This window comes from Neodiprion pinetum, chromosome 3 (assembly GCF_021155775.2).
Source record: "Neodiprion pinetum isolate iyNeoPine1 chromosome 3, iyNeoPine1.2, whole genome shotgun sequence".
NCBI classification, from domain to species: domain Eukaryota; kingdom Metazoa; phylum Arthropoda; class Insecta; order Hymenoptera; family Diprionidae; genus Neodiprion; species Neodiprion pinetum.
Genome location: NC_060234.1, coordinates 31,393,855 through 31,410,156, shown reverse-complemented (window position 1 = coordinate 31,410,156; position 16,302 = coordinate 31,393,855).

Here is a 16,302-nt window from a genome sequence, read left to right as displayed (position 1 = left end):
GGATTCGTATTCGACAGATATGCAGCCGTGCAGCTGCGGCGGAACAGCAACTTATTATATTCGCGTTATGCACTAGCTTCAGGTGGTGCCACATGTGTCGGTTGATTATTCCGCCTGCACCGCGCCGTTCGGTCTTGTAGAGAATGATCTTCCTTTTACTAAAATCATGAATTAACGAGCTCGAGTTGATTATGACCAGGCACTGCATATCCTGAACCAGAGAGTCTAGGGCTTCCAGTGTTAGACGCGAGCTTGCCGTTGGTTTATCGTAAAAGTTGGCCAGTAAGTGAGAAATATCATATAATTATAACGATTTCTAAATCGATTTGAATTCGCAGTGTGAAATAATCATTGAAACTTCAGCGGCGTTCAAAGGTAATTTTGCTCAAACAGCTGGCCTACGTCATCGTATTCCCATCGATTCACGATTTGACATTCAGTCCAGTCATGAACAGTAATTGGGACACTCGGTGCGACGATAAAAACCATAGACCGCATCTCTGCGTCGTAGAAATGGCTACGTGACGGCACATTGCATCCGCATCTTTGGCGAGATGATCATAGATGGTGGCGAAGGTGAGGGTTACGGGTACTGCAGTAACGGACCCAACAACGACGAGGACCACGTCTAAGCTGGATTACGGTTTGAATATATGAATACCATTGGATGTGCCAACAAGTCACACATATTCAATGCCCGATACACACAGTGCCGAAGCACCGTCACAGGTACTCAACACCGCGTCGACTTACGTCAGCAGTCCTGATTGCGGACATCGGCAATTTCGTTAAGAAAATCAAGCATGCAGTCTGCCTCGACGGTAGTTGCTGCCAGTTGGAGCGACGTCGTGATTCGAATTGATCATACGCGCCAACCGTCGCGTCGGTACACCGAGTCCTGGAGAGGTCGACCATAATTAACTTTTTATCAATCTTGGTAACGCAAGAAAAAATGAAGGCGAATCGCGCATAGGGAATACAAGTTCTTTTTCGGAAAATTCACAAGAGCCGCGAGTAAGAGAGGCTGCAGCCTTCCGGACGCTAGCGATGAAGAGGCTATGGAGAGAAACGAGGAGGAAACTCGGGAAATAACTCAAACCCTCGAAGACGGGTATCGAGCAACAGATACAAATGGTTCGGAACGGAATTACCGAGAGGAAAAAAAGTTTATCCTCCGTGGGTGGAGTAGCGCCGAGGTTGGAAGGAGGGAGAAGCGGGGCGCGTGTTGGGTAACGTAACGACGACCGATTCGATAAGTATCTCACTCTCTATCGGGGATCAGCGTGGTCGCAAAAACGAAGGGAAACTGCCAGAACATATGCGTTGGCCACTTCCATAGCCGTGCCCGGTTCCGCCCTTCGCTAACCAGACTCCAGAAGTTCGCGATGATAGATGGCAGCTGGTAGTTTCGGAAGATAGTAGTGATATAATGATCGGCTCCTTGTTTCTCTCGCCGCGTTGCATTATTTACTGCTGCTCCATGGCGTCTATGTGATATGATATCCGATTTCCGACTGGCGGAAGGGGGATAATCGCGTAAACCATCAGCTCCACGAATTTCTTAAGGAAACAGGAAATCGTCGGATGCGGAGCAAAGAAGTACTTGGTACGAAGACAAGGTGTACACTCGCGTATGCTCGTTTTGAAACAAAGATCTGGATGGATATGCCTGGATTTTTTGATTTTCACGCGTTATTCATCCGGCGAGGTTACGTCACGTCGGAGAAATGGAACGAGTTGCGATTAGAAGCGATTCTTTAGCGGGGACACGCTCCGGTAAGCCGAAAGCCGAGCTTTCTAGAGAGCTTCGGTTGTTTCGCAAACAGTTAGGAAACAGCTAGTGCCAAGGATAAAGTAGTATCGGAACGAAGCGATCGTCGAACAGATGCGAGGCCATAAAACAACCGCTTCCTCTTTTCCAACAACCCTCCTTATTGCCACCTCACCGGGTTGGCGGAGGGAAGAGGAAGGAGGAAGGAGGGAAGAGGGATGGAAAGAAGGGAAAGAGGCAGAAGCAAGCCAACTAGCATTCCTTCTAATGGCCCAAGACAAACTGCGCGGAGTTTAGTGTTTAGTGTTTCGGGCTTGGAGTCACTCGAACAACTTCTCAACCCCCAATAGCTATTCCCTGTTACTCCAGAAACCTGTAACCATCTTTTCGCCACCAAAGCGAGTAATTTGCGTCAGGGAAGTACGTGAATTTTTTCAGAGACTCTCCATCCTTCCGGTTTTCTCACATTGCAGACTAACTTGACGATTACAAAAGGTGTATTGTATTCCAAGAGGGATTTGGAAATACCTGAAATAACGTCGATCAGAGTTTTAAATCCTTGGATTTTTCAACGAGTCAATGCCCACTGTTTACGCTACAGTAACTGCCGATGTTCACTCGTATCATGATCACGTTTCAACGGGGAGGATGCATGAAATACGATCCACAGATTTCTTGACGCGGTTAAAAAACGGCTGCGAATTGAGAGCCTCTGGATTCATCCCCCATACGCAGCTATTATCTCGCATCCCTTCCGCCATCGGAAAGCAATAGCAAAGACATCACAAAGCGATCTGCGAAGAAGGTACGAGCGACGAGAGCAATATGCCATCAAATGGTAGTAACCATCAATATCTCAACTCCGAGGCGGATAAAACGGCGGCCTTTTTAAACCCGCTGAAATGTTTTACATTGAAAAATCAATGGGAGAGCCGGCAGCCCTCGCATTTCCACTAAATCACACAATTATTGAAAACGCATTTTGATATCCGAGGCAGCAGTGACGGCCGGGACTCCGGACAGACACAGGGTCCACGGTTCGACTCCTGCAGGATATCGCGTACTTCGATCGGACGAGGGGACCGCGTTAAAGGTCGTTACATTTGTCAGGCGGCGCGGCGTCAAGACGGCCTAAGCTGGTCTCGCCGAAAACGAAGCGCGACCATGACGCGAATGGTAATCGCCACTCCGAGAAGCTGGCCGGAACTCCCCGTCGTCATTGTGCGGGAGAAGCGGCGTTCCACCCTTCGCAGTAGAAATCTCTTAAAAATTAATCGGAAAAAACGAGACCCTCGCGATTCCCCGCGTCATTACCGTCGAGTCTTAGTCAATCACGGGACGCAATCAGCTCTTTTTAAACACACCCGACCAACCGGCCGGCGAAGAAATTCGAGAGCACTAATAAAAACTCACTCCGTGGATTGGGTAATAAAGCGCCAATCAACGGCTTAATTATTCGATTACTCCAAGAGGCCCTCGCCGAGCCCCGAGGAGTCTCAAGAAATCGAAGATAATTAGAAATAAATAGCGCGGGCCTCGCTTGGACTTGGTGATCTTATTGTTTTAATTAAAAGGGGTGGTTCTCGGGTGGCAAAGAAATTGGGAGGAATCCTCCCGCCCTGTGTGATAGGATTGATACTTTATTCGAGAGCATTATCTGGAAACAGAACAGCGAATTAGGCAGAGCAGCATCTGAGAATTGGGACGAATATTCCACTTGCCGTTTATCAAGTTAGCCCAGTTCTTGTACGTTTTGCTCAAAACTTTATTTCGGCGTGCAGATTAAGGCTTTGTCTCCGGCTTTCGCTCTCCACCCCTAATGAATTGAAAAAAACGAAACGTTTCGTTGGAGAATATTCGCGCCAATCTACTTTGGGATTACCAGTATTTCAGGTTGGCAAAGAACAACGGATTAGATCAGACCCAGTCGGGATAAGCGAGTGAAATATATCCCGCCGCAGGTATTGCGGCTATAGGAATCACCGTATCATTATATCGGTTGATTACTAACATCGTGAAATATGTATTTCAATAAAGGCTCTGCGCCCGCATCCGACACCCTCATTTACCCCGCGTGTGAAATTTTATGTTATATTAAAGCGAGCGCCAATATATGTCTCCAAATGTGAGCATAAAAATCGTTGTACACATTAACACGCCTTATATTCCACGGCTCCGACCCTCTCACGCAACTGGGAATAATATGTCACGCGGTTTAATAAAAGTCCTTTGTGAATTCCGATGAAACCACTTTATGTGTCTCGGTACGTGTCCACGTGCGCCGTTTTGGCTCGGCTGAATCGCAATATTTTCCGCCATTTGCATTCTCTTCTTACATGCAAGCTTCGATAAGCTTGCGGTTGAGACGGATCTTAATACCGCGTAAATGGAAATTTCTTTCGTCACCTGCATCTGACCGTTTCACTCAATGGATTTGCATCCGTCCGTGGATCCAGACGCGCTTCGCAGTCACTTTGCACAAAGCGAGCGTATAATTGCACGTGAAGGGGGTGGTGGATCCACCCTTCGTCAAAGAAGCACACCCCCGCCCCTCACCCGCTGCATCGCCGGGCTCAAAATACGTCTCATCGTCGCATATATTCAAACCGGATAAGTCTACTCCGCGAGAGGGAAGCGTAAAGAATGTTCTAATGGATTGTGCACCGTTCAGTGCTGTTCGTGAGACTCGGCGACGACGTCTGATGTCTGCACTAGAATGCAGGGACGCCGTTCCGAATCGAATGCATTAGGATAATTAATTATAAAATCCGAGACGAACGTGGTAAAGAGGAAGCCCAGGACTGGGGAAACATCGGCGTGGCGGCCGCGGAGTGAAAATACGAAGGCAAATCGAGCAAACCCACCCCTCTCTCCCTCTCTCTCCCTCCCTCTCTCCCGCTTTGATAGCCCGCTCGTTTCTTCATTTACCCAGAAGCAGGCAGCGGTCCAACCACGAGCCGCGTGAATCCCGGTGTCATAAATTAGAATTCAAATGTAGATTTTGCAAAATATTTTCTTGAACTGTTCTGCACGGCAGAGAATGGAGCTGAGAAGAACAGTTGTGAACGCGAGGAATATGGACCGTGACTAAATGTTTGATTTATACCCTGGAAAATATTGAAGTAAATCTTCCGAATTTAATTATTCCTATTGTTCGTGCAGAATCTGCCAGAGCTATAGGTTGTGCTTCCGCACCGGAGTGCAAATTAAGATGTACGAAACCGAGATATGGAAATACGTAGACACTGCGATATACGCGGGCCTCGATATTTTCCTATAGTGACTATCCGATTCTCCGTTATTCTGCGTAAATTCGCACGTGATGAGCATCACGCAGAAAACGCAAAGTTGACGGTTGTCAGCTAACAATCAGCGGCAGAATGACCAACCCCTTTCGATACCTGAGCACTCGCACGTGTAGCTGGATCTTTGACTCACTGGTCGGACTTTTAAAGCTGCTGACTGATCGTGAGTGCAGAAATAGAACAGGGGGGAATATGAAATTGACCCGAGATGATGACGTGATCGTGAAACGGTTACAACTGAATTGGTAACGGTATCAGAATATCGACAGAAATAGCGATGATGACTAAGTTCCACAACGCGATACCAATCATTGGGTCAGCCGCGTAAATGTCGGGAGAGAATCATGTAGGCAGTCTCTCTCGGCCTGCGAGAATGCTCGTATTATACGTCAACAAAGTGGGTTGTATTAATAACCGGGCATTACGAACGGCGCCGGACAGTTATTAATTTATACAACTCAAGAGACATAAGAAAAGCTTAGAACTGATAATAACATGTATAAGAAGAGAACCGGAGGCGCCTACGTTGTCAACACAGCGTGCATGCAGCGCGGAGACTCATCCTCGCTGCCCTAGACAAGCCAGACTTCTGTTTATGGCGGTTGACACCAACGCACGCTTAGACTAAATTAGGAATAATTAGGTAATGGAATAATCTAAACAGATGATCGTAAGTGTCGGTCCGATATGCCGGGAGGGAAAAACTTTGAATGAACTGAGCGGCTGTGAAGTTCATTCGGAGTAATTCTTGCGTGTCGGTAAAATTTGTTATTTTTTGGAAGTAGAAGAAAGGAAGATGAGAAAAAATCTTGACGCGATTCTTGGAAACTTTTAATTAGCGTTCGAAACTTGTTTTCAACGAGAGAAAACTTCGGGTACAACGATCAAATGTGGGAGAGGAAAATAAGGTGGTAAAACTACTCGATCGATAGATTTTCGTCGAGCATTTTAATTCCCGATGAATAACAACGCGTTACTTTTATTAGAGTGTCAATGCGGTCAACGGTCGAAGCTGCAGCGAAGCGGTGACGTAACGCACGAGTCATTCATAAATAGATCTCCAGTCTTGGATGTCTTCCATATAGATTCGGTTGGCGCGTGCCATAATTGACACGGCGTGCGCGAGTAACAACAAAGGCCCTACCGGGTCAATTACTACGGGCAATTATCTCTGGATGTATGCCATTGTTATCACAGAGTTTGGCTGGATCTAGCGTTGTCTCGTCGGTCGAAACTGTTACTGCACCTAAATATGATTCGAACAGCTATTAACTTTCGATTAAGATAAGCAGTGACGAACGAAGGATAATAGAGAAATAGTGAAAATACAATTTGCATCGGTGAACGTGAAGATGATGGCCGGTTCGCTTTAAAATTGAAGCTGTGCAAAGCGAAACGAGTTGTTAATATCACGTCCAAATTCGTTGACTTTGTATTCTCCTCTTACCACATACGCTAATAAAATATTGATTATGGTTTAATTGTAAATATGTAGGGAGGCAGTCGCTCGGCGGCTTTGTAGGAAGTTTGAAAACTCCCGAGTGGATTAATATCGCGGAGTTCTCGCTACTCGTTGTTGATTTTGTCTGTCTCCTACCCCACTAACCAGCCTGCAACCACCACCATCGGCACCACTGCCATCCCCAGAAGCCAGAACATTGAATGTCTTTAATGAACCGCCTTGTGTGCTTATGTACTCGGCTTCGCTAGTTTTACATGTATAGCAACGATATGCAAATTAATAATGCGATATAAATAATACTCGCTATTTGCTGACGCGCCGAAGAAGAATCTCGACGAAATATTGCGTCTACGGACGCGTCGCGTAGCGAAGTAGTAAACTTTCCCGGTCAAAGACGAATATTACTCAATTTGCAAATTGCTGCAAATTTCGTTCGATATTCTCAGTATACCAGCTGTATAATTTCTCACAGATCGGATATTCAAGTTCATTTTTGAAAACAGTCTGGTCAAACGAGAGTCACTTCTTATATGAAAAGCGAGTAGATAACGACACGAAGAATGCGCGTAGCTAATAAAATATTCAACCGTAAACTTAGGTGGATTTGAGATGTGAAATTAAGAACTTGTTACCAGATGTCTCGAACGCACGGTTATTGCCGAAAATAGCTTTATGATTCATCCTTGTAGAGTTTATTATCCCTTGGGTTGCGCATCGGATTAAATGTTGCATTTGGAGTAAATTATTATTCTTCACAAAGGAAAATTCCTGAGCATGGCCGTTCGTGTCTTTCATATTAAAATCTAATATACGAGCAGGTGGATACATAATATATATTGTACGACGTAATATCGCCGGGTAAAAATCTTTTGTGAGAATACTCCGTGATATTTAAAATTATTATGAAGGACTACTGTCACCACACTATATTAAAGCAGATGCAACAGAGTCGTAGAAAACTGCGGTGTGTTATACCAGTCCCTATAATTCTTTCAGAATTTATTAGTTTCGTGCAATCTGCAACATCGCGGTTAAACCGGCACTCGAGACATCGCGCAGAAATTGTCCAAGTCTCTGCCACGCGGACTTGAAAGTAAATCCGAATCCAAACGGAATTCCTCCTATCAATTAGGAACACCGTCGCCGGCGGGAGTTGACCAGCTGATCCAATAAAACAATCGAAATCCTCATCCGGTCAGCTTATCTTCTTACAGATAGGCTCGTACCTAGCAGTTAACTCGCTACAGCGTGATTCGAGATACTCTGAGATACGAGAGAAAGCGATTCTAACCCGACCCTGCACAAATCCTGGTTACATCCCCTAATAATACTCAATTCCGATGTGGATTAATAGTGGTTTATTTCCTTCCCAGTCACGGTAACTACTTTCCGCCCTCTTTTACCTCCGATTCGCACGAATTTAAGTTCTACCGGAAGGTAGATTGCCGTGTTTATTATCGTACAAAGCGACGAGTACGAAAGGTTCGAAGTTCGCCTAATGAGACACTAATGACGCTTCGTTTGACTTTTTTTTCGACTCTCGTCATCTCTCGATATTGTGAAATTTATTTCTACATACGATCAAATATGCTGTAACCCTCGGGCGCATAATGAAAAAGGTGGAATCGCGCTGATGACCTAAACAAAAATCATTGACGGTGTAAGCCTTTGTCCGGGAGCTCCAGGAGGAATAATTTTTATTGTTTCAACTTATACATACATAAACGAAAATTAAAAAAGATTTTAAAAAAAAACCATCAAAAAATTACCATGTACGTCAGGCAGCCGGCAGTACTTAGAGAACTGGGCAACTATTCACCATTGTCGAGCGCAAAAAATGCCGCCTTCTGTTTAATTTAATTTTTAATTTGAGGCTATATTTAATTAAGAAATATCACAGAACCTGCCTGGTGCTCATATATACCAGAGCTGGTACTGAGGTAGTACAAGCCAAGTGTAAATTAAAAAACCCACGGCCAATTTGTGCGGGACAATCTCTCTTTGAGGAGGGCGAGGAGCGGAGAGTCAGACCCAGACTTGGAGACTCACGGAGTCAAAGTAAAGGCGCGGATTGGCGGAATAGAGAAATAAAGAAAGAGAAGTAGGAAACAAGGGAGCGAGAGGGAAAAGTGGGCAGAGTTATACGACTCTATTTGGCCCTCCCTACGTCACGTATAACGATGTTAAAATTAGTCCGTGGAAATGTATCAGAGCCCGAAGTTCGATGTTCTTACCAGTTTCCAGTTTGTAAGGGAAAAAGAAGCGACGAGTCATTTCATCGGCAATTATCTTTGACTGCGATCGATGTAATTATTGCAGATAAATAATAATTCACAACTGTTCTCAGTCAATCAGCTACCCGCAAAAGAGTCCCGAGTTTTCTATCTCCGTTTCTTAACATCGAGAAGATTAGATTATTGAACGGTACGGCGAAACCGGTTCGAGGGATGCGCCGAGATGTTTAATCAGGAGACGGTAAAAACAATGTTTCCGCTGCGGAATGAGTGCAGTTCAACAAATTGTTTTGATAAGTCGTGGAGACAATACGTCGTTAAGACGTCGGTGGGGCTGGCTCGAGGTTCGAGGGGAGGTTTTCGGGTGGTTGCCGGGGTGAAGATGGGCGCTCTTCGAAGTTTAGATTAAACCCGCCGCGAATAAATATTCGTAATGGAGCGCCTGGGTGCCATAAATTAGCATGCGGCCCTCGCCCGCCTTCGCCCACTTTCCGCCGCCCCTGCCGATGCCCAAAGCTCCGCGTCTCGCGCCACGCCGAGAAGCTATCGCAAGTTACTCGGAAGTTTCACAGCCGAAGACCGTGTTCTCTGTCATCGAGGTCCCCGCAAAATGCCCTTGAAAATCACCCCCCGTTTCACCCTCCCGCGCGTTTCGTCCTCGCTACTTGTCTCTCGATTGATTTCGCCGTATCCGAAGATCCTCCCGTCGGGGATGAAACATTTTTACGTATCCTCTCCGACGATCCCGGCGGATCGGTTGTCGATCTCAATACGTCAACTTGGCGCCTCTGCCTTACATGCGCGGTGCCTCGATTAAACGCACACCAGCCCGATACCCGGGAGAGTTCGTGCCGAAGATTGGAGTGGATTAATTGGTTGAACACTCGCGAGGGTCGGCACCGAGCACTACACCCCCAACCCCCTCGCCCCTGCCACTCCAACGTCGTTGAAATTTTCTGATCTTTGCCGCGAACTCACGGCTCCCCCGCAACACCGGCGGCTTATGAAGGCAATTGATATCCGCGTTATAATCTTCAAAGCGGACAATTTAATAACGACCAAAGATCCAGAGCTAGACGTTGAATTTAAAAATCGGCGAATCGTTGCAAAAAATAATGCCTTCGGATATGTGTAATACATTTTTGCATGACCGTCTTTTAATTACAGACCAATAGATGGACGCATGAAAATTTGAGAAAAGATTTCGAAAGCCAGACCGAATCCAAGTTGAGCACAGAATAGGAGTAAGAATTACATCCCGCAGGACCGCGAGAGAAAACGAACGATAAAAATTTATACGGGGGTATTCGGTTCAGTCAGATAGTGAATTCAAACAGGCGTGTAATTGGCAGTATCGTAAAAAGAATCAGCGGGTGAGGCGAGGGTAGGAAAAGGAAGAAGAAAAGATCCGAGGGTGAGGAGGCGGGGGAAGGGAATGAGGAAAGGCCGCGCGGAGCTGGGGGGATATCCATAATTTTTTATCGTAAAAACCGCTTCATCCCTTCGAAGAGCGATATTGTTAATATGCAAAAAAGCATCGAGAAATGGGGTGGCAGGAAATAAGGAAGAAACGGCGGTTGTTCGAAGCGGGGCCAAAAGGGAGAGAAGGGAGGAGGCGAAATTGCGGCCTCCTCCGTAGATTATCTTGTCGCGTAAATATATATATTATACATATATATATGTACCAAGGTAATACAAGTTTCGATGTACCTAAGCCACGGGTGCGTTGAATACGCCGAATTGAAATCGGCAATCGACGAATCAGCCGTTAATATATCGGTAGCCTTGATTATTGCAACGCCAAAATCCACGGAGAGTAAACGCGTTACCGTAGACCTGCGGTTCCACATCATCTCTCCCATCAGATTTGACGGGGGATCGTAACGTAGCCTCGCGATGCACGCGTTAACAACCGGATCTGCAATAGGTATTATACAATACGCGAAGGTGCAGAGCCTGCATCCTCGTGTTAATCCGCGTGCATCAGTCGAATTGTCAATTACTTGGTAGCGTGAGATGCGAGACACATATGATCCCCGCACGGGGTGAAATTCTAGAGCCTCGGTCATCCGCGGGTACTGATCGCTACAGGTTATTCAATTACAACAATCAATCACCGGGTGTCAGCGAAGAGTCTATAATGCAAGATCGATCGCCGCACCAAGCCTTTCGCCCATCCTCTACACTAGTTCGCTCGTATGAACGTGATATTAGGCGCCGTATAAAGGAATTACTCAAAGACGCGAAGTCTGATGAAACCAGGGTGCTTGATTTATTGACGGAACAGGAATTGCCGTGAGAAAGATGACGAGTTTCAGTCACTGTGACGTTTAAGACCGAGATATATCACTTCGGCAAATTCTCTAAGTGATATGTGGGAAGAGGGTTCGATATTTTCTGATAATTTTTCACCTTAATTTCTCTTCGGAAATATTCAATGATTGCGTAATGCGTCGGTTTGTATTCACCCTGTCATCGAAACGGCGGTATGGTAATAGGTGCGCGTTTTATGGCAAACCTGGGGGTTCTCTTCGAGTGAAAGAGGGAGGCGACGCGGAGTAAGGGGGGTGGGTAAAATTGAAAATGAGCATAAAAAGCATAAAAACGAGGCGCGGGCAGATTGCCGTGGAATATTCTTCGGCAAAGGGGCAATTCATTTTCGTATCCTATATCAATTTCTTGCTTCGCCTCTCTTGCTTACGCTTCCCCCAGTTTTCCACCCCCGGCACCCACCCGCCTCTCAATCTATAGTCTTTTATCCCGTAAAACCGTTAACTCTGCCAGACATCAAGGGGAATACGAATTAGCCGTCATTTCTGCCGCAGATACTTAATACGTACCTATAGGCTACAACCTGCGTGGTTGAAAAACTTTCCTCGATTTATGCCGTAAGAAGCTTCCTGTAAAGAAATTATCGAAATGAACGAGTAATTCAATTTCTTAGCCGCCTTGAATCGAACCGTTGTTTCATTTTCAGATAACTACGTTGTTTCTCGTTCGTTTTCTTTCTGTTTAAATCAAGGAGTCCGGTACGAATGGACAAGCCAGAAACCATACCCAATGATCACCACGATACGGGGATTGGACACGCGTGCTGTCAATGTTAATCAACAAATGGAAATAGGTGCGTTAACACCGTATGATAGAATCATGCCTCGCTATCGACTTGCTTTACCGAGAAGGACGCGCTTTTCAGGTAATGAAAATGGTTCGAGGTGATAATCACTTCGGCTTTTTCGTCTCCTCCAAACCGATATACGATTACCGAATTAGAGTGGGCACATGAAGTGTATGGTAAAATTGATCAGAATATATTGTTTGGTCACCCTGAACAATGATTGACTTCCGTAACATGAGTAATAATTTTCTAATTTCTTATTTACAAATAAAGTCGACTCACCGTTCCCGATGTTAAGCAGTTGAATCGAAAATTCCTCAAAAGCGTGCACGTATCGCCTGGAACAGACGAATATTTCGTATAAATACACAAAACAGCTGACTGTGAGTACAACGTTGAGTAAGGATTCGGTGAGAGGACGGGGATGAGAAAGGAGAGAGAGAGAGAAGGAGATCAGAGCGAAGAAAGCTTTTGTGGCGCTGTCACGGTTAGAGGTTGAATGGGAAATGAATTCCAATAATCTATATTAAACCTGGCGTTGTCCAAGCGAGAAATAAGGGGTACGATGAGAAGAGGAGGGCGGAGTGTGAAGGCGGAAAGGAGAGAGACAACGAGGGCTTATTCTCACTCCTCAACTTTTTAATGAATATTCTTGAGCTAATTTGAATAAATTATAACCGATGGTGTTTGACGGTTTTTATAATCGCGTTGAATCCGCACCGAGCCCGGTGGGGTATTGATAGCTCGAAGGGAGACGGAGGATAGGGAGGAGGGGCAGGGCAGCGAAGCTTCCATTTATTCTTTTGTCTTTAACCTGGGAGTGATTTTAAGGACTTTTTTTTCAAACACAGTCCATTAAAATATCAATTAAGTCCCCAAGGGCAGTTTTCTAATCAATGCTTTTATTTCCCTCGATTATAAAACGGCACCAATACATATGTATAATACAGCGTGCATTACAGGAATACCATAGCAGCGTACATCTAGCGACGAACACCACCGCGACCTCTGCCCATAATCACTTGCGGTAGACCGGAATTCCATTGTTACGGCAGAAAACAAAGGACAATTTAGTATGCTGACCGAGCCGCCCTTACTTTAAAAACTCCTGAACCGGGAACAATACTTTTTCACGCTTGGAAAGGACACTTACCTCGCCCTCCCACGGGGGTGGTCGTACTACAGCGGGGCACGGGGGTGATTTTCGACTAACGGAAGAAAATTTGGATGATCTCAGGTGAGGTAGGATCCTCCGTGCCTTTCAGTCTGCACTGTACGCTCTGTTAGGAGAAGGGATATCTGCGAATCTCCTTGATTGCGAATCGGGCTTAGTGCTTGCAGGACAGCGAGAGAAAGACCAGGGGAATAGGGTTGAAAATATTGGAGGCAACGGCCCTCGCGTGATTCTCAAATCCACGTAATCGTACGTGGCTTATTTGTCGCCTGTAAATGGAACTCGGGCCTGAGACTTGGGGAGGATACGGGGCTCGTTCGATCCCAACAAATAACATCGAGACCGCAAGCTGGTGCCTCGCATCCCCTCGGAACGTATCTACCCTTATCTAACCGCGGTGGCAGTCAACCGTTCAATCCGACTCGCGCATTTGTGCCGTCAATTTCGGCTTCTTAAGTGGACCAGTATATAATGTATGCAAATTCACTTGTAGCGAATGGGGAAAATATGGATTCAGTGGTGAAATTATATTCTGCGTAGTTTCGTTTTTGGCGAAAACTCCAAGAAGGCGTATCAGCGACGTTCGATTCAGCGTCCGAAATTTCTGAAAACTATTCTAGCTCATTGAACGCCATTGCTCCACCAGCAATTGGCGACGGTGACGTGGATATAAATAAACTAGACCATGTTTTAGGAGTATGTCTCGGTTTTCGCAATCGAGGGTGAAGAAATCAAGTTTTCGGGAAACAAGTACCACGTGACCGAATTCGTTGAATTTGACCATAATACCGGTCTCAGATGGCTGAGTCGAGCGATTGTATTTCGGAAGAAATCCCCGGGAGAGATTGCATGTGCAGCAGGAAAATAATCGGGTAGTGTGGGAATGAAAATCTCGACGGTTGCGTCCAGTAGATGTAAACTCGTAACGGGCCATTCGTTATGATTTAATACTAACGCGGTGGTAATGTCGTCACAGAGACTCCTCCGCATAAATAATTCGCATGTCCGGGCGTGGGTGAGTCGGAGAGAGATAGAAAGAGAGAAAGAGAGCTGCAGAGAGTGCGGGAGAGACCGTGGGGACGGGGTCAGGTTTTTAATGCGACATCTCCTGGGGGCGGCGAGGATTACCCGTCGAGGTTAAAAAGGAAGTTTTTAATAATTTTTCATTTTCTCTATATTTATTATTGTACACTTCCTAACCGGAGTTAGGCGCGGGAACAATGACCGGCGGTGTCCCACCCTCGGTTCTCGCTCCCCGAGAAATTCACCCGATCGTAAGTCGGTACGTGAAATTTTAATTCATGCCCTCTTCCGGTCGCGTCGACGAACGTGCGCGGAAAAGGACGAAACGATGGGGTTTTGCGTTGGAGGGGATGCCATGCTTCCGGTCGAAAGCTCGGCGATTCTTCTAGCCTCGAACGAGGTCGAACGGAGAAGACTCGAGGCGCGAGGCTGAGGTGCAGAGAACCACCGCCGCAACAACAAATCTCGTTCTCTTCGGAATGGATAATTTCATTTTCAAGTTTATGAAAGAATACGCAGCGGCGGCAGGGCAAGGTTATAGCCTGCAGCAGGAGTGCTAGGAAGCCCGGAATATACGATCACCTGTATTCAGAATTGCAAATTCTTTAATTCTCGGGCAGGGGTGGCTGCTTGGCAGCAAAATACCTTCATCTGACCTATACAAACATCGTCCGCCGAGGAGGATGTGTATTCAAAAATTTGCATAGGTACATTCTGATTAAAACGTCCTAGAAAGTAAATTTAATAGAGGCGTGCACTGAGAGCGGGACGGAAACCTAGAGGACGAGAAGAACCGCGGAAGGAGGAGGAAATATGGAATCAGAGATTCAGATGGAGCTCGGCATGATGGGATGTACGAACAAATCTGGATAATAGGATTCCACGTTTTGTCTACTGATTGGATTAATTCATTGTTAATCACCGTCCGGTACCGCGAGGAAGCGCGTTTCCGCATCCGTGGTAGAATAACCGCACGAAAATACGCTCTACCACATCAAGCATTGAACAATATTTTGATAAATTATTATAATTACTATCCTACAGCAAAAGAGTTGAATTTCGAATCGCCGGTAATTGGTCAATGAAACTTCCGCTAATTGACTATCGCCGTATCGTTATTTCGTACTAAAAGGAGCACAAAGGAGCACCGACAAATGACGGTAGAAAATGGAAAAGGAGACTCAAAAAGAAGAGAACGAAACCACGGGAAAAAGAAGGATAATTTAAGGGGGTGATTGTATCGCTCGCTCTGCAGTGTATACGCGAGTGTAGGTACCCAAGTAACGTGTACGTAGGTATACTTCGGTGTAAAAATATACAGGTGCGTCCTTAGAGCAGGACCCTCATCCATCCAAGCCGCCTCCAACCTCGAGGTTCATACGTGTACGTAGGTGGGGAGGTAGGAGGAACGCGGGCAAGCAAGCACAAGGGCTGAATTTTAATTATTTTCTCTTTGGTATAATATTTCAATGCTCGCTAGCTGCTAGCCAGCACCCCGCTTTCCACCCCTGTCAAGTAATGTTATTATAATTATACGTGTGTGCGCTCGGGTGCTCATTTCTTGCGCTCGCGCGTCTATTTCTGTATTCTCCGCCGTTTCCACATTTCTCTATATAATATTCGTCTGTATTTCCTCTGTGCTCACATATTGTGTAATTAAAATGTCACAATTATATGCACGGAATTCTTCTTGAACTCGACTTCGAGCAATGTTTGAATATTTACACGGTAACTTCAAAGTACGGTGGGGTATTTTTCTCGATGCGGATTACAACTCGGATTCATCGGAGTTCCGTTCGAAACTCGAAGACTACTCAGCTGCAGCATCACCGACGCCGCTTCTAGTGAATTTACTCTATTTATGTCATCGAGGCGAGGTTTATATCGATGAGCTGATATCGGGACGGGTAGCAATATTTCTTGACAAATTAATTCGGGGCACGAATTCGCGCTACGGCATTATCGAGAAATTTCCCCGTCAAATCTAATAAAACATAATATAGACGTATTAATCAGGAGTCGGAGGGGAAAGGGGGGCAGGTAGGGGAGTGGGAGGAGGGGGGGGGGGGGGGGGGTAGCTCAGCGCCCTTTATGAGTCCTGAAATATGACGAAGGGGCGAAGACATCAATGTCAATAATAATTCATTGATTACTTAATTCACAGTTTCCATGGTAACCGTCTCACTTTCTCACTTTCTCACTCTAACCAGCCAAC